Here is a 12663-nt window from a genome sequence, read left to right as displayed (position 1 = left end):
CAGAATATGATGCCATACGAAAGCAGTAAATGAAAATAGGAGTGGTAAGCAAATTTACTGAGATGCATATCGCCAAAATTTGCAATGACCCTAACAGCATAAGCAGCTGAACTCAAACGTTTCAGCAGATGTTCAGTGTGTTTTTACCAGTTCAACCACTCATCAATGCATACACCTAGAAATTTGGAATATTCTACACTAGCTACGGATTTCTGAACGATATCTATATTTATTAATGGTGTCATTCCATTTACTGTGTGGAACTGTATATACTGTGTTTTGTCAAAGTTTAATGAGAGCGCATTTGCAGAGTACCACTTAATGATTTTCTGAAAAACGTCGTTTACAATTTCATCAGTTAATCGTCTGTTGGGTGTGATAGCTGTACTTGTATCATCGGGAAAAAATACCAGCTTTGCATCTTCGCGAATATAGAATGGCAAACATTTATATATATTAAGAGCAGCAGAAGACCCAAGACCGAACCTTGCGGCACCCCATTCTTGATTGTTCCTCAGTTTGAGAAATCACCAGTTTTTTTGCATATTATGTGAACTGCTTGTTGCAACTTCCCGCACTCTTCAAGTTAGGTATGATTTAAACCATTTGAGCGCTGTCCCATTCATACCACAATACTTGAGCTTATCTAGAAGTATTCCATGATTTACACAATCAAAGGCCTTTGAGAGATCACAAAAAATCCCAACGGGTAACTTTCGGTTACTCAGAGCATTTAATATTTCATTAGTGAAAGTATATGTTGCATTTACCGTTGAAAAACCTTTCTGGAAACCAAACTGACATTTTGTTAAAACTTTATTTTCACAAAGGTGTGAAGTTACTGTACAATACATTACTTTTTCAAGAATTTTGGATAAGGCAGTCAGAAGAGAGATTGGGCGGTAGTTGTTGACATCAGACGTATCCACAAATCAATCCATTCCACTCTCCGTTATACAGTCATACGGACCAAGGATGGTGCAAGAATATCGATTGTATGTAATAGTTAAAGACTCAAAGCTCTGAGAAGTTTTCAGCAGCGTTGCATCAATGAGAGCTACAAAACAGTCTCCGAGCACGCAACACACTCAATATAGACGACAGCGAAAGTAAAAGTGAGAAACGCTGTTATGCCAGGCGCAAACGGCGACGCGCGTAACGCGTGTGGAGCGGCGATGGGAAGCGCATATCTTTGTACTTAGTGGGCTCAAGTGGGACCACGCAAACTGGGACGCGACGCGATGGTGACGCGACTCACGCTTGCGCCTAGTCGCTTGGCGTTGCGGTTGTGGCACAGTTTTTCGAGCCACGCGCAGCGCTAGTATTGTTGGAGGGGTTAGGCGGGGAGCGTGGAAAAGCAGTCCTGCTATCGACTCCCTTCGAAACCGAGCGTATGGGCAGTGGTAGTGCTCGCCGTACAAAAGATACTGTCTTACCACAGAATTTTTTCATTGAGTAGTGTTTCTTTTTTCGCCGTTCAAGATCGCGTTTTTTTTTTTTTCATTGGTACATTATATTATTCAGTTATTTGTATCTTTATAGTTCTGCTTTTTCGTTCCGTCATTGTTTTCTTTTCGTCAAGAACAATGCACAAGTCAGTGACTGGTCAGACATATGCCACTGGGATAATATCTTCTGCCTAAACGATGTCTTCAGATCGCCAAATGGGACACACCAATCATCGTGAGGGTAGTTGCATAGTAAGGAATATTATAAGATCAAGTGATCAAGCAGCAAGGGAAAAATTTTAAATACACTCTAAAAAATGGAAAACGACGCACCACGAAGGAATTATTCGAATGGGAGAGATATCGTTAGATGTTCAGACAAGCAAATGATTACAATTTCAGAAAAATTGGACGATTTGTTCAAGAGAAAGAACTTCACAAAACTGAGCAGGTCAATAACGTGTAGCTCCACCTCTGGTCCTTATGCAGGAAGGTATTTAGCTTCGCATATATCGACAGAGTTGTTTGAGTCCTCCTGAGGATATCGCAGTATATTATGTCCAATTGGCGCTTAAAATAGTCAAAATCCCGAGGCGGCTGGAAGGCCCTGCCCATAATGCTCCAAAAATTCCGAATTTGGGAGAGATCCGGTGACGTTGCTGGTCAAGGTAGGGTCTGGCTAGCATGAAGACAGGCAGTAGATATCTCGCCGTGCGTGGGCGGGCATTATCTTACTGAAATGTAAGCCCAGGATGGCTTGCCATGAAGAGCAACAAAACGAAGCGTAGAATATCGTCGACGTACCGCTGTGCTGCAAGAGTGCCACAGATGACAAGCAATGGGGTCCTACCATGAAATCAAATGTGACTCAGGGAACACCTGAAGAACCTGCCGCTGTGGCCGAGCGGTTCTAGGAGCTTCAGTCCGGAACCGCGCTATTGCTACGGTCGCAGGTTCGAATCCTGCCTCGGGCATGGATGTGTGTGATGTCCTTAGGTTAGTTAGGTTTAAGTAGTTCTAAGTCCAGGGGACTGATGACCTCAGATGTTAAGTCCCATAGTGCTTAGAGTCATTTCGAACACCTGAAGAAGGAAACGAGTCACGCCGTCGAAATATCGTGCGAGAATAACGCGAAAAGCCGACAGAAGACCCGATTATTCAACATGTCAACATGTCGCCGGGGAAGCCTGAAGAATTACAAAATAATAACTGCCGAAACACGACGAGAGTTTCTACTGCTTGACCTCATGCTTGCCAAACCCTAACTTCGCCAGCTGCGTCGCTGGATCTCTCCCTGACTGACAACGTCCGGAGCATAATGGGCAGAGCCTCCAACCAGTACGGGATTTTGACTATCTAACGCGTCGGTTGGACATAATGTGGCACGGTATCCTTCAGAAGGACATCTAGCAATTCTGTCAATCAGTGCCAAGCCGAATAACTGTTTGCATTAGCGCCAGAAGTGGACAAATGAGTTATTCACTTGCTCAATTTGTCAAGCTCCTTCTCTTGAATAAATCCCCATTTTTCTGAAATTGCCATCATTTGTTTGTCTAGACATGTACATATCATCTACTGATTTCCATCCCATTCAGGCAATTCCTTCATGGTGTATTACACAGTGAAACAACATTGTCTACTTGCTGCCTGCTATGATGCTAGCGTATCTGTCACAAAAATTCGAAAAGTGGGTATTTCCACAAGTGTATCCCCTCTGCGCTCCTTGTAAAAAGCGTGCAACATTTGAAGTATATAAGTTTCATTGTAATTAATTGGATATGGTTGTAATGTGATACATTATGCATACTTAGGTATATCACATTGTCACTGTAAACAAGAAACAGTCGTGCAAGCCCCCATGAATGATCGTGTGACCCCCATAAATGACAATGATTCAATTGGCTCGTAGTGACGAGAAAAAGCATTTTAGAGTTTGGTGGTTGCATCACTCTATCAGCAGCAATAAATTAATTATACAACAGGCAACACAAATAAAAACTGTGGTCGGCATTATACCGAAAGTATCAATATGATGAAAGAGCGTGGTGATTCGATATATTTGATTTGCTCAAATGTATTTCTGGAAAGGGCAGGCCTTCATTCATGGAAACGTTTCTCGAACAACGTCAACTCTTCCCCTCACAAGACATACAGGCTAACTTCCGCAATCCTGTCGTACGCATTATTCTCAACTGCTGACAGTATACCGACCATCGTGTTGTACACGGAATCAACAGTTTATTTTTCTTAGTAATAGCTCGTTTATTCGTGAATCACACATTGTCAGTTTGGCAAGCCGTAGATGAATAACCAGCATCTAGCATGTGCGCATTACTCCGCCCGAGGGACACTTTCGTCATTACTTTCATATTTCTCAGATTAATACCAGGAAGAAAATCCTTTGGTAAGATTCCATTCCAGTCGCTCACTATTAAAAATACGATAGGTTTCGGGGATTCCGCCAAACTTTCAACAGAATTGGTGATCTGCTTTTCTGTGAATTGTTAACCTTTTCTCGAAGCCTCGTTATTTATGACTAATGGTTACATTTCTCTTGTTGACAGGTTTAAGTGTGATTCTTTTGCCAAAACAAAGTATAATTTGCACAAAAATCACCCTTTTGAAACAGAGTTCTGCAACATAATGTGTCACTAAACAAACAATCGGCAGCCAGAGAGATCAATAGCCTACAGAAAACCTCACTGTGCCAGTTTGCAGTAACATGAGGGAAAACTTTGATATTTATTTTCGTACGAGGAAATTCTCTTTTCACCAGCTGTCGATGATTCTTAAAAATTACAGTAATGGATTGAAAAAAATTAAAACTGCAACTTCTGCTGTATCGCCATAGATCCGAAAGTTCTTTGTGTTAACCATTTAACAAAAGTATTCTGCTGCTTGCGTACCATCATTTGCCTAAATCTCGTTTTGATATCTCGACCGGTTTAGGAGATATGAGGGAAGTTACGAATATTTCAGGGTCGTGCACATGTGATCAGAAGTGAATGAATTACATAAAATCCATTTTTTAGAAACTGGAGACAGATAGAAACTCATTCTCAAATCTAAAGAAAAATTCAATATGTTAGCTAAATTTCATAAGCAGCAACATAAGGTGTGATATATACCAAACGCAAAACCATTCTGGCCTCTATTTTTCATTGCAAACTTTTGGAATTTCACTTAGTGTCTTACCTAAATGCGAATATCACAATAAGTAAGACCATTAGAGAGGTGATGACTTTTTCATCATGAAGCTACGTATCAAGCTACAAGTAACGTAAATATCAGCTTCTTTACCGAACAGTTTCTGTAAATTCATAATGTCATGCCACTTCACTTGTACTGTAGATGTACCAATTTGTGTTCAGCCTTCAAGGTGTGACTAGTTACGTGCCTCTTGCAGCAATGCAGGACATTGCAACACAATACTGTGGTGTCACCTTTCCCTACATGTACCTCACCAACATCACCGTGGCCATCTCCTAGGCCCACTATCATGGTCCACTAAGATGTTAGTAGTCAAAAGGAGCACAGCAGATATCATCTGAACTTTCACGTAAGTGCAAACCAGAGAACTGCAGTGCAGGATTTTTAATGTGTTGTAATGCCTTTTTCTTACTTATGTTTGTAAAGTGCATGTAGTATAGGCAGTATGCTATTTATCATCTATACTGATATAAAAACCACATAGAAATTATATAGATTTGGTGAACATCATTCATACATACAATAGACGTAGTCACTGCCATTAACTCTTGGCAGCATATAAACAGACATTAGATGTTTTCTAGGACACTCACATAACCAGTGGATTGGTAGGTGGCGGTAATCTGTATGTTAATATTTTATTCATGGGGCAACTGTCAAATACGGTTTTTCTAGTTTTTATTTTGTTTCAACACTGCTATATCTTGAATATTTTAATGTATGATTGTGTGTGAACTGTTTAAAGAAATAATTTGTACTGTGAACTTCTCAAACATTTTGGTGTCAGTAATACTTGTTTGAGACGACCAGTTTACATGTTTAGTGAGTACTGCAATAAAAAGTCAGTTTTCCTCATCCCATTCAGTAATACAGAGTGAGCACAAAGTCTTGCCCTGATTGTAACAATTTATTGTTTGATATAATAAATTACATTTGATGCTGTTACATAGGTTAGTGTTATTAGTTTTTTTAAAGACCACTTACATTAGTAAACCTCGTCGTGTGCTCCCTTGGTAGCTCGGAGAATGTCCAGGCGGTATTCCAGTTGCCGCCAGGTGTTTCATAACATGTTTTCTGTCACAGTACCCACAGCAGCTTGTATCCTAGCCTTCAGTTCGTCGACGTCAGCAATTTGTGTGACGATGAAGACCCTGTCCTTGACATATCTCCAGAAAAAAAAGTCAAGGGACGTAATGTCTGGAGAGGGTAGTAATGTCCGGATCGGTAGATTGGAAGGAACGGTCCAACACCCTGGCCATCCCGCTCTCCAGACATTCATCGTAAGTAACTTGTTATACCTTTTTTTTCTAATGTAGAGCGAGTAACATTAGTTGAATACAAGTAATGCTACACACACTTTAAAACAGTTCCAGATTTATTATCGTGAATAGCAACAGAAATAAGCTTTAATATGATGTTAGTAGTGCGAATGCTGAAATTATAGTAGAATAGGCGTCTAGTTGAAAATATCAGTATCTATTGATAGCCAAGTGAAGGTGAAAGATATGCATTCCATCTGCTTCCAGCTGTCCTACAACCAGAGGGTGTGACATTAGCATTGTTACTAATTATTATACAATTAAAGCACGTATTTTCATTTTATTGATTATTTCTATTTTTCATTTTGATAGTATTAGTATTTCCATATTGTTGTCCATTCATTACGTTATCATATTTTTCTGTGCTGTTTCAAACGGTGATGTCACCCGGGAGAATGTGCTGAAGGAGAAAATATTAAAAGAGAATATCCACACGATTAGTCGGCAGTGTATTCGTAATTTTGATGTAGCAAACTAATAACTAAATGTAGGGATAGTAGACTACTGGCCATTAAAATTGCTACAGCACTGCTGCTCGTATTGGTCGAGATCCAATGACTGTTACCAGAATATTGAATCGGTGGGTTCAGGAGGGTAATACGGGAAGCCGTGCTGGATCCCAACGGTCTCGTATCACTAGCAGTCGAGATGACAGGCATCTTATCCGCATAGCTGTAAAGGATCGTGCAGCCACGTCTCGATCCCTGAGTCAACAGATGGGGACGTTTGCAAGACAACAACCATCTGCACGAACAATTCGACGACGTTTGCAGCAGCATGGACTATCAGCTCGGAGACCATGGTTGCGGTTACCCTTGACCCTGCATCACAGACAGGAGCACCTGCTATGGTGTACCCAACGACGAACCTGGGTGCACGAATGGCAAAACATTTTTGCGGATGAATCCATGTCGTGTTTACAGCATCGTAATGGTCCCATCCGTGTATGGCGACATCGCGGTCAACGCACATTGGAAGCATGTATTCGTCATCGCCATACTGGCGTATCACCCGGCGTGATGGTATGTGGTGCCATTGGTTACACGTCTTCGTCACGTCTTGTTCGCATTGACGGCACTTTGAACAGTGGACGTTACATTTCAGATGTGTTACGGCCCGTGGCTCTACCCTTCATTCGATCCCTGCGAAACCCTACATTTCAGCAGGACCTGTCCGGGCCTTTCTGGATACAGAAAATGTTCGACTGTTGTCCTGGCCAGCACATTTTTCCAGATCTCTCACCAGCTGAAAACGTGTGGTCAATGGTGGCCGAGCAACTGGCTCGTCACAGTACGCCAGTCGCTACTCTTGATGAACTGTGGTATCGTGTTGAAGCTGCATGGGCAGCTGTACATGTACACGCCACCCAAGCTCTGTTTGACTCAATGCCCAGGCGTATCAAGGCTGTTATTACGGACAGAGGTGATTGTTCTGGGTACTGATTTCTCAGGATCTATGCACCCAAATTGCGTGGAAATGTAATCACATGTCAGTTCTAGTATAATATATTTGTCCAATGAATACCCGTTTATCATCAGCATTTCTTGTTGGTGTAACAATTTTAATGGCCAGTAGTGTAACAGAAATCACGAATTCAGCTCGTGAAGAGTGTTCAATATTAACGGGAAAAATTTAATAAAAATAGGCCTCAGAACCCAGCTGTATTATTTCAATTACACGGGAAAAAGTGCTGGTAGGAGAAAGTGGACTTTTCATTTCAGTCTTGTGGAAGCGGCGCGTGAGGTTACGGTGCGGCGCTGCTGGGAGCGTGCAGACGGTTTGCAGCGTGTCGAGAGGCGGCCGTGACAGAGGCGCTCGCCCGCCTACCTGCTACTCTGTCGCATCTTCCGTGGAGCACGAGGAGCTGCGGCGGCGGCGCCTGCGGTTAGCTGCGCTTTTCACCGCTGCCGCGCTTCCCCTTCACCTACCGGCCTTGAGTGGAGCCGACACGCCGCCGCTTCGCTTTTCCCTTTCTCTCTCGGCGCGCCTCTGTAAACACCGCCGAGCGGCGGCTCCAAGCGGTCTCTTCCGTCCGGCCGCCTTAATAGCGTTGAACTGCACTGTCATTAGCAGCTCGCAGGACTGGTTTAGCGCGTAGAATACTCAGACACTGTAACCCAAACGTTCGTTTCGCGAGGGATAGGCGCTGCGGATACGGATACAGCAACTCATGTCACGTCAACACAACCCACTAGTGTCAGTACGTAAGGAACATTGCTGAATCACACTTACTGCAAGAGGTCTTTCCCTGCTATTTAGTAGTTTTGGCACTTCTCTATGCAGGGTGAACCATTGATAGTGACAGGGCCAAATATCTCACGAAATAAGCATCAAACTAATAAACTACAAAGAAGGAAACTCCTCTAGCTTGAAGGGGGAAACCAGATGGCGCTATGGTTGACCCGCTAGATGGCGCTGCCATAGGTGCAAAAATGGTTCAAATGGCTCTGAGAACTATGGGAGTTAACTTCTGAGGTCATCAGTCCCCTACAACTTAGAACTACTTAAACCTAACTAACCTAAGGACACCACACACATCCATGCCCGAGACAGGATTCGAACCTGCGACCGTAGCGGTCGCGCGTTTCCAGACTGTAGCGCCTAGAACCGCTCGGCTGAATCACACTTACTGCAAGAGGTCTTTTCCTGCTATTTAGTGGTTTTGGGACTTCTCTATACAGGGTGGTCCATTGATACTGACCGGGCCAAATATCTCACGAAATAAGCATCAAACTAATAAACTACAAAGAAGGAAACTCCTCTAGCTTGAAGGGGGAAACCAGATGGCGCTATGGTTGACCCGCTAGATGGCGCTGCCATAGGTGCAAAAATGGTTCAAATGGCTCTGAGAACTATGGGAGTTAACATCTGAGGTCATCAATCCCCTACAACTTAGAACTACTTAAACCTAACTAACCTAAGGACACCACACACATCCATGCCCGAGACAGGATTCGAACCTGCGACCGTAGCGGTCGCGCGTTTCCAGACTGTAGCGCCTAGAACCGCTCGGCCACTCCGGCCGGCGCTGCCATAGGTCAAACGGATATCAAGTGCGTTTTTAAAAATAGGAACCCCCATTTTTTATCACATATTCGTGTAGTACGTAAAGAAATAGCAATGTTTTAGTTGGACCACTTTTTTCGCTTTGTGATAGATGGCGCTGTAACAGTCGCAAACGTATAAGTACGTGGTATCACGTAACATTTCGCCAGTGCGGATAGTATTTGCTTCGTGGTACATTACCTGTCTTAAAATGGACCGTTTACCAATTGCAGAAAAAGGTCGATATCGTGTTGATGTATGGCTATTGCGATCAAAATACCCAACGGGCGTGTGCTATGTAAGCTGCTGGGTATCCTGGACGACAGCATCCAAGTGTTCGGACCGTTCGCCGGATAGCTACGTTATTTAAGTGTTCAGCCACATGTGAAACGTCAACCACGACCTGCAACAAATGATGATGCCAGAGTAGGTGTTTTAGCTGCTGTCGCGGCTAATCCTCACATCGGTGGCAGACAAACTGCGCGAGAATCGGGAATCTCAAAAACGTCGGTGTTGAGAATGCTACATCAACATCAATTGCACCCATACCATACTTCTATGCACCAGGAATTGCATGGTGATGACTTTGAACGTCGTGTACAGTTCTGCCTCTGGGCACAAGAGAAATTACGGGACGATGGCAGACTCTTTGCACGCGTTCTATTTAGCAACGAAGCGTCATTCACCAACAGCGCTAGCGTAAACCGGCATAATATGCACTATTGGGCAACGGAAAATCCACGATTGCTACGGCAAGTGGAACATCAGCGACCTTGGAGGGTTAATGTATGGTGCGGCATTATGGGAGGAAGGATAATTGGCCCCCATTTTATCGATGGCAATCTAAGTGGTGCAATGTATGCTGATTTCCTACGTAATGTTCTACCGATGTTACTACAAGATGTTTCACTGCGTGACAGAATGGCGATGCACTTCCAACATGATGATGTCCGGCACATAGCTCGCGTCCTGTTGAAGCGGTATTGAATAGAATATTTCATGGCAGGTGGATTGGTCGTCGAAGCAACACACCATGACCCGCACGTTCACCGGATCTGACGTCCACGGATTTCTTTCTGTGGGGAAAGTTGAAGGATATTTGCTATCGTGATCCACCGACAACGCCTGACAACATGCGTCAGCGCATTGTCAATGCATGTGCGAACATTACGGAAGGCGAACTACTCGTTGTTGGAAATGGAAATGTCGTGTGGCTAGGGCCTCCCGTCGGGTAGACCGTTCGCCTGGTGCAGGTCTTTCGATTTGACGCCACTTCGGCGACCTGCGCGTCGATGGGGATGAAATGATGATGATTAGGACAACACAACACCCAGTCCCTGAGCGGAGAAAATTTCCGACCCAGCCGGGAATCGAACCCGGGCCCTTTCGATTGACAGTCTGTCACGCTGACCACTCAGCTACCGGGGCGGACTACTCGCTGTTGAGAGGAATGTCGTTACACGTATTGCCAAATGCCTGGAGGTTGACGGACATAATTTTCAGCATTTATTGCATTAATGTGGTATTTACAGTTAATAACGCTGTAACAGCATGTGTTCTCAGAAATGATAAGTTCACAAAGGTACATGTATCACATTGGAACAACCAAAATAAAATGTTTAAACGTACCTATGTTCTGTACTTTAATTTAAAAAACCTACCTGTTACCAACTGTTCGTCGAAAATTGTGAGTCATATGTTTGTGACTATTACAGCGGCATCTATCACAAAGCGAAAAAAGTGGTCCAACTAAAACATTCATATTTCTTTACGTACTACACGAATATGTGATAAAAATAGGGATTCCTATTTTAAAAAAACGCAGTTTATATCCATTTGACCTATGGCAGCGCCATCTAGCGGGCCAACCATAGCGCCATCTGGTTTCCCCCATCAAGCTAGACAAGTTTCGTTCTTTGTAGTTTTTTCGTTTGACGCCTATTTCGTGAGATATTTGGTCCGGTCACGATCAACGGATCGCCCTGTCTATCGATCAGCATCGCTGCGAACAGCTTTATGGAATTGCCGACGTTACTCGTTAAGTTGATAATCGTGAATGTAATGCTCCTTTAAGACTCTATGACTGGTCACAAAGTCAATTGAAACACCTAGATCATTTCACTTGATCGCCAACAAACTTTGCTACACTTTCACTTCATTCGTTGTTGAATATCTCCATCAGCAGATCACTAACATCAGTCCAGAGAAGCACGTCAAACTGTGCTCTTAAGTCCATACCAAGCACAGTTGGACGAATGTTCTGCGTAGTTGTTAATGACCTGCTAATGGAGACATGCCGAATGGGACAAACCAGAGCCTCCGCTACCATGCATAATAGTGACCAACATATTACCTGTTCTTAAGGCACCTGAATATAAACATCAAATATAGAATCGTTTATAATAAATAATGAAGCTAGTGGGACAACTGCGTGAAACTGGAAGTCTTGAGAGGGGCAGACTAAAATTATAACTGAAAATTCACGATGATAGCAAAATCCATAAAACGACTCAAGAAGAGAAACAAGAAACAATGGTTGCATTCAAAGATGCGATCCACATAACACTAATGCGAATCAATAGGCACCGAAAAAAGCGATATCAGTACAAAAAGTCAAAAATCCGACAACAACACACGTAACCAAACATAGTGGCAATCAATGAAGCACGGTGTGGAAATAAAACAAAGTATTAATTAGGTTAACGTCACTACAACGAACCAAATGACCCTTGATCTACAGTAGTACAGCAAGTGGCATGCCAGGCAAGAATTTTATATTCGAAAGGAAAACATTATTCCTAAATAATTCCAATTTCATGTAAATTATGGTCACTGTTTTCATTCGTTACTAGGACAATTGATGAATGACATCACCCTCCATAGCAGCGCTATGTCATGTCTCAAAGCGGATGGGTGCCGTTGAAGGCATAAGTAGATTAATTTGATAAATTTAATACAGTTGATATATGTCATTGTTCATGAATACAAGTGATTTCATTGTACTCAGTACATATGTTATATTGATAATTAAATATTTGACATCAAATACCTAATTATTGATATGACATGCATACACTTTCACGAAGCTGCAGAACACCTAATTTAGATGCTATTTACTGCATAACACAGGATACATCAACAGGTGTCACTATACCCCTGTTAAAGACGAAATACTGAGCATTGTTTTCTGCAAGGTTTTCAGTAGAATTCCAAAGCCCTTCAGATCTGTTATATGCATAAAGCAGAGTGCATGTGTATATGTATGTATATGTCTACGTCCAGGATCTCCTCTCAAACCCATGGATCAATTTCAGCCAAATTTGGCACAGTAAAGGTAGGCATCACAAGTATCACCACTGTGGAGTTTTACCTCTTAGCTCCAATAGTAGAGGAAACATGGGCCAAAACGTTTTCTTTCTAGTTCCTGTCATATATGCTGCCCTGCATAGCGCGTAGATTATGTGGGATTAGTATTGGGCTGCTCTACTGCAAGGGCAGCCTACATTTCAGTGGTTAGAAACGGTTTTCCAGCCTCCAGCATGTAGCATGCCCTCCATGACAGATGTTTTGATTTGGAGTTATCATCCTGCCTTATCGACCTGCTTTGCAGGATAGCCTACTCATAATGGAAAAAAGGCTGC

Source organism: Schistocerca serialis, chromosome 5 (genome assembly GCF_023864345.2).
Source record: "Schistocerca serialis cubense isolate TAMUIC-IGC-003099 chromosome 5, iqSchSeri2.2, whole genome shotgun sequence".
Classification (NCBI taxonomy): Eukaryota; Metazoa; Arthropoda; class Insecta; order Orthoptera; family Acrididae; genus Schistocerca; species Schistocerca serialis.
Note: the sequence above shows the minus strand (reverse complement) of the source record.